This window comes from Canis lupus, chromosome 1 (genome assembly GCF_011100685.1).
Source record: "Canis lupus familiaris isolate Mischka breed German Shepherd chromosome 1, alternate assembly UU_Cfam_GSD_1.0, whole genome shotgun sequence".
NCBI classification, from domain to species: Eukaryota; Metazoa; Chordata; class Mammalia; order Carnivora; family Canidae; genus Canis; species Canis lupus.
Genome location: NC_049222.1, coordinates 101334014 through 101340471, shown reverse-complemented (window position 1 = coordinate 101340471; position 6458 = coordinate 101334014).

Here is a 6458-nt window from a genome sequence, read left to right as displayed (position 1 = left end):
CACTATCCCCAAACCCCTCCCAACTCCCAGGTCTATAATCAGGAACTTCTCACAGGCCTGTGGCAGTAGCTCTTCCTGCCCACGGGTCCTGTCCCCGTGCTTTAATAAAACCACCATTTTTGCACCAAAGATGTCTCAAGAATTCTTTCTCGGTCATAGGCTCTGGATCTCACCTATATTCCAAAACTTCATCACTATGTAAGTGATGAATCACTAAATTCTACACCTGAAACTAAAAAAAGGCAGGGGGACCCTATGCTGGGAGGGAGAGGAGAGTTAAAGGACATACTGTAGTAAAATAAAAGGAGTGTGGGTCACCCAGGCACAGCTTTGCAGAATTGTTATTTGCACATGGATATGATTCATCTTCAGATCAAGGATAATTTGAGTCAGTATTCCCAAAAAGGATTTTATGCCCTTCTGCTAAAAGTAAAATCAAGATGCCTAATCAATTATGCAATTTTGAAAACCATCAGTAAACAAACTGGCCTTGGGTGCCCCCATGGGATTTTTGGACTTTAAACAGAACATAATAAGTCCCACTGCCCTATCTCAACAAACGCTCAAAGCCAGACATCCAGAGTTCCTAGACATAGCACTGAAGTTTTCCAGTCCAAGTGAATTAATTCTACCTTATGCAGAACAAATACACAACACATTACAATTTGTGAGATGCTGCTAAAGTAATTCTCTTTAAAGGAAGGTATTTTGCTAAAGGTTTTTAGATAGGGCAGTGAAGGAAGAAAAAGGGAATGATGATGTGACCAGTTTAGAAACAAAGAAGTAACATTGCGTCTATTAACAGAGGACGTGATGGTATATGGAGAAAATCCTATAGGACCTACAAAACCCTAGAAACTAAAAATAAAACTACTAGAACTATTAAGTGTTACTCTACATAATAGCAATAAATAACTGCTAATTTTAAAAATACTGCAGCCTCTAATAGTGTCAGATATATTAACACTTAGAGATAAATAAGATGTTTAACTTCTTGGTGAAAGTCAAATAGGATACTGAGGAAAACAAAAAGTAACAAGTCTTTATTCACTTACTAAGATAGTATAAATGAGAGGCCCAAAAGAGAAAAGGGTGCTGGCTTCCATGAATTTTACTTGCCAGAACTGCACTGGGTGAGGGTCAGTTAGGTTAGTGCAGATTAAGGATCTCACTGCCAGGGTAGCCTTGTACAAACAGACTCAGTGTATGGGGGGGGGGGGCGGGGGAGGAGAAATGGCTAGGAGTACTGGGAGTGCTGAGTACTAAGTCAAAGTGTGGAAGGTCTTCAAATCCCCCCCATAAGAGGGTCTTGGTAGAGGTGCCTGAATACTATTTCAGTGGAGTCCTGCCTTTGCTCCCACCTATGAAAAGGACTCTGAATGGAGTTCCCTAGTCTAGGAATGCAGATACCCACAAGAGCATGGCTGTGGTGCAGCCTGGGTGGCTCAGCGGTTTAGCACCACCTTCAGCCCAGGGCCTGATCCTGGAGACCTGGGATCGAGTCCCATGTCAGTCTCCCTGCATGGAGCCTGCTTCTCTCTCTGCCTGGGTCTCTGCCTCTCTCTCTCTCTGTCTCTCTCTGTCTCTCATGAATGAATTAAAAAAAAAAAAAATCTAAAAAAAAAAAAAAAAAAAGCATGGCTGTGGGCAGAAAGAGAATGATTCATTGGTTGTAACTCCCTGAGTGTGCACCAGGTCTGTTGTGGGGAGGGCAGCTTTCTCCCAGAAGGCTTGCCAGGTGAAGTCTTTCTAATTGCCTATAGTTGGCCTGAAAGTTCACATATAGGATTTTAGCTTGGAGTTAAGCTACTCAAGAACTGAATAAAAGGAGAGATATACCATATTTATGGACCAGAATACTTCCTATTAAGATGTTACTCTCTCAGAGTCAGCCTATAGATAAAATGCAATCTATAACAAAATCCTGGTAGATTTGTTCCAGTAGAAATTAACAAGCAGATTCTAAAATATACATGTAAATATAAAGGGCCAAGGATGGCCAAAATAACTTTGAAAAAGAACAAAGGGGCAACTGGGTGGCTCAGTGGTTGAGTGTCTGCCTCAGGTTGTGATCCTGGGGTCCTGGGATCAAGTCCCACATCAGGCTCCCCACAGGGAGCTTGCTTCTCCCTCTGCCTATGTCTCTGCCTCTTTCTCTGTGTCTCTCAGACACAGAATAAATAAATAAATAAATAAATAAAAACAATCTTTAAAAAGAAAAGAAAAAGAATGGCGTTAGAGACTACACAACCCTGATTTTAAGACTTTTTATAAAAACACATTCATTAGCACATGGAAGTATTGGTATAAATACAACAAACTGATATGTGAGACAACAGAAAGATTAAACTTTCAGCTCCGTTCACTTGGAGAAATTGGGGCAAAGCTTAACATTCTGGAAGCCAAGGCGCCTGGGTAGCTCAGAGGTTGAGTGTCTGCCTTCGGCTAGGGTCATGATCCTGGGATCCTGGGATCAAGCCCTGCATCGGGCTCCCTGTGGAAAGCCTGCTTTTCCCTCTGCCTATGTCTCTGTCTCTCGTGTCTCTCGTGAATAAATGGATAAAATCTTTAAAAACAAACAAACAAAAACAAAAACAAAAAAAACCCTGGAAGTCACTAAGAAGGTAGGTGGTACTGAAAACAAACAAACAAACAAACAAACAAAACAAAACAAAACAAAAAAACCTCATCAATTCTTTGCAAACAGGAGACACAGTCACATTTAGTTTCATCCAGGAAATATTCCCCCCAAATGCTGCCATTGTCTCATTTTGCAGAAAAGCACCAAGGGGTTGACTGAGACTAGTCAGTTAAGACTATGGACTGTGGGCCTGAGATCATGCCCCGAGACCACAGTGAAGTTGAAAGAAAAAGGAGAATGGCGTTTTCCAGGATCCCAGCTTCCATCTGAGTAAAGAAGGTAATTCCTGAGCTGGCCAAACCCATGACAGCAATGTCTAGGGGTATGGATTTTAATCACACTCCAGAACATAGGGGAAAATAAAAGTATATGCATTACCATCTTCACGTTTCCCTCAATGTGGAACAGAACCCACAATGCCCACATAAAATAAAGCATAAAAATATATTATGAAACATGGAAGAGTTTATTAGTTGAAGCAGTAATTCTTAAAAAAAGAAAAGAAAAAAGAACTGGAAGCACAAGAAATAACTTGTCAGATAAACAAAGACTCATTGACACAAAGTACTACTTACTGATTGTAAAAAGTAAAGAAGCAGGTTTTTATACACCAGGAATAGTTCCTACAATTTTCTACTTCTATAGGAGAGAAGAAAAGTATATATGTTTATGTGTATGTTTGTGTGTGCTTACATAAGGAAACAGTTCAAGGATAAATGAAAAATAAAGGGAGAGATGTGTTAGTGAGGAAGAAAGAACAGTTTGAAGGAATACATTCAAAAGCCAGACTTAGGAATCAACATTAATTACAATTTTCACTGTGCAACAATATTATATAAAACAATTAACCAAGCTATAAAACAATTTAAAAAATTAACCTACAATTAAAAATCATAACAGAGGGCAGCCTCTGTGGCACAGTGGTTTAGCGCTGCCTGCGGCCCTGGGCGTGATCCTGGAGACCTGGGATCAAGTCCCAAGTCGGGTTCTCTGTGGAGCCTTCTTCTCCCTCTGCCTGTGTCTCTGTGCCTCCCTCTCTGTGTGTGTCTGTCATGAATAAATAAATAAAATCTTTAAAAAAATCATAACAGATCCATCATATGAAGCAGAATTGAAAAATAATTTGTTTTTTTAAACCAAATCCATATTACCAAAAGTATTTTCCCTAGACATACAGAGAATTTGTTTTCTTTATTACAGATGCAAAAGAACAATTGTGAATTTTAGCTTCTAATCCAGGACGTGGAAGGAGAGCTTGTAGGGGCATCACTGCTGCACTATAAGGAAAAAGAGCTTTGTTTGCCCCAAATCCATGATGGAGGGCTAAGCTGAGCTTTCCCAGGACTGCAGGGTTACCATTTTGCAGGACTGTGACCTTCAGCGAAGGTCACCCTGCCCCACTCTTCTCAGTCCGCATGGAGCTGGCACAGCAAGGATCGTGTCCCAAGCCCTCCCACATCCAGACCCCCATCTGCATGGTTCCCTGTTTGAGGGAGAGTGGTTTCTTTCTTTTTTTTTTTTTTTAAGATTTATTTTTGTTTATTTATGATAGACAGAGAGAGAGAGAGACAGAGACAGAGACACAGGCAGAGGGAGAAGCAGGCTCCATGCCGGGAGCCCGACGCGGGACTCGATCCCGGGACTCCAGGATCACACCCCCGTCCAATGGCAGGCGTGAAACCGCTGAGCCACCCAGGGATCCCCGGGAGAGTGGTTTCATGAACTCTTTGCCTTCCTAGCTCCCACTTCTAGGTCTGGGGACTTTGGGGGCTTCCCTTGGCCCAGATTCCTGAATCTTGAATCCAGTCCTGGGCTTGTATGATAAAGTCCACATTTCTGGCAACCAATGTAACATGAGTCCAAAGGTTGTCCCTGGGATGGGAAGAGTCTTCTGCAAATACTTGGAGATGAAATACTTGGAGATGAGGCTGAATTGACAGTGTTCAAGTAACCATAGTCTACTTTAGTGGGAATGAGGAGGGCACAGGGAGGAGCAGGATTCAGAACTAGTACTGCTGGCTGAACAGTTGAGCCTCTGTTCTGAGGGTCTGGGGAGCCACAGAAAATTTGGAACAGAAGAGGGAGGTAATCTGACTTATCATGAACAAGTCCTCTAAGGAGTTCAGAGTGGAGAACAGATTGTGGGGATGAGGAAGGAGATAATTGCAGTAGTCTGGAGCACCCTGGAACACCCTTGACGGTGGCTGGACCAGAGGGGTGGCTGTGGAAGTGGAGGAGGTGGTTGGATCTGGATCTCTGGGAGCTGGCTAACTGCAGGGTTTTGACTTTAACACCTGCAAGAATGGAAACACCATCAACTGAGATGGGGTCAGGGGTAGGACTCACTTTCTGGGGCAATACTCAACCAGTAGTATGTGATGAAAGGTTACCTGGCCACAGGAACCAGTGAGTTCAGATGCTTAGAGATGACAGTGAGTTGGGTGTTCAGGGAATGAATTGTGGGTCCCTATTCTATTTGCTGGGCCCAGAAAACTGACGGATGGGGGCAGAAGTCAGCCCTGGAATGGCAGCCTAAGGTGGTCAGAGACTCCAGGGGAAGCTATTATAATAGTCCAGGGGAAAGTTGATGGTTCATAGCAATGGCTCTGAAGCTGGTAGAAGAGGTTGGTTTCTCAATCTGTTTGGTTAGCAGGGACAATTTTCTGCTATATGGATGAGAGAACAGTCAGTTATGCCCCCAAGATGTTTAGCCTTCACAACTGAAATGTGGAAGCATTGGGTACTGAGATGGAAAGTCAGTAGTGGGAGTACTTAACAGAAGCACACTACACGGAGTTAGCTTTTGCCCTTTCGGTCTGAGATATTCCAGGGACCCCTCAGTGGAGATGTCAAGTTGGCAGTTAGAAACAAATGTGGAATTTAAAGGAGGAATTGAGATTGAAGATATCTGAGTAGGTTAACGGCATATATAATATGTCCTATTTCAGAGGAGACCTCTTCAAGTTATGGTGGCAGTGCCATTAGGGGGAAGAATGTGGAGGTTATTGTCCAAGGACTGGGTATCTGGGTAGTGCTGGCAGTCTTCATTAACAGAAGCTGGACAGTACTGACCGTGGGGGGTGTGGTGGTGAGAGGGGAAAGTGTTGGCTACTGGCACAGGCTTCCAAGGGGAAGTGGTTATGGGATCTGTTCAGAGACAAGGAAGTAATGGGAGTCAGATGATGCAGAGGTCAGTATTGATACTTTTTCTTCCCTCTCCAGGCTCAGACTTTTCTTTTTCTTTTTTTGATAACTGTTGGTAGAGCCAGAGGAATTTCAGACAAGCTGACAAGCTTGGAAGCAAATGATTTTTACTGGAAGCAATGATTTTTACACTGGCGTGTGATGGGAGCAGATGAGGCTGGGCTTTGAATGAGTGTGGGTGGAGAGAAAAGAGGTTATGAGTGTATGTATAGGACATGCAACACTGAAAAGGAAGGGGGGTTTAGGCTACCTGAGGTCCATGGAGGGTCTGGTTGGCTGAAGATGAAACAAGGAGCCAGGCCAGGTGGGGTGGTCCTCAGAGCAGCAGAGGAGCAGGCGGGAACTGCCTCTGGCAGGAGGGTCCATCAGAGGCTTGAGGTGCCTCTGAATCTGGCTGCAGTTGGCAAGCACTCCCTGGATGCCACATGCAGATGTCTTGTAGAGAAGCCAGAGAGGTGCCTGTGACATGGACCAGAATGTGGCAATGGTGTTGGGGATGTAGCAGCCATAGGATGAAGATAGAGCAGGTGCAGTCCCAAGAATGTTGTGCAAATGGGAAGGGAGTTTGAATGGATTACTCAGGGTCTTTGTTCTCAGCATTTAAGCAAAGAGG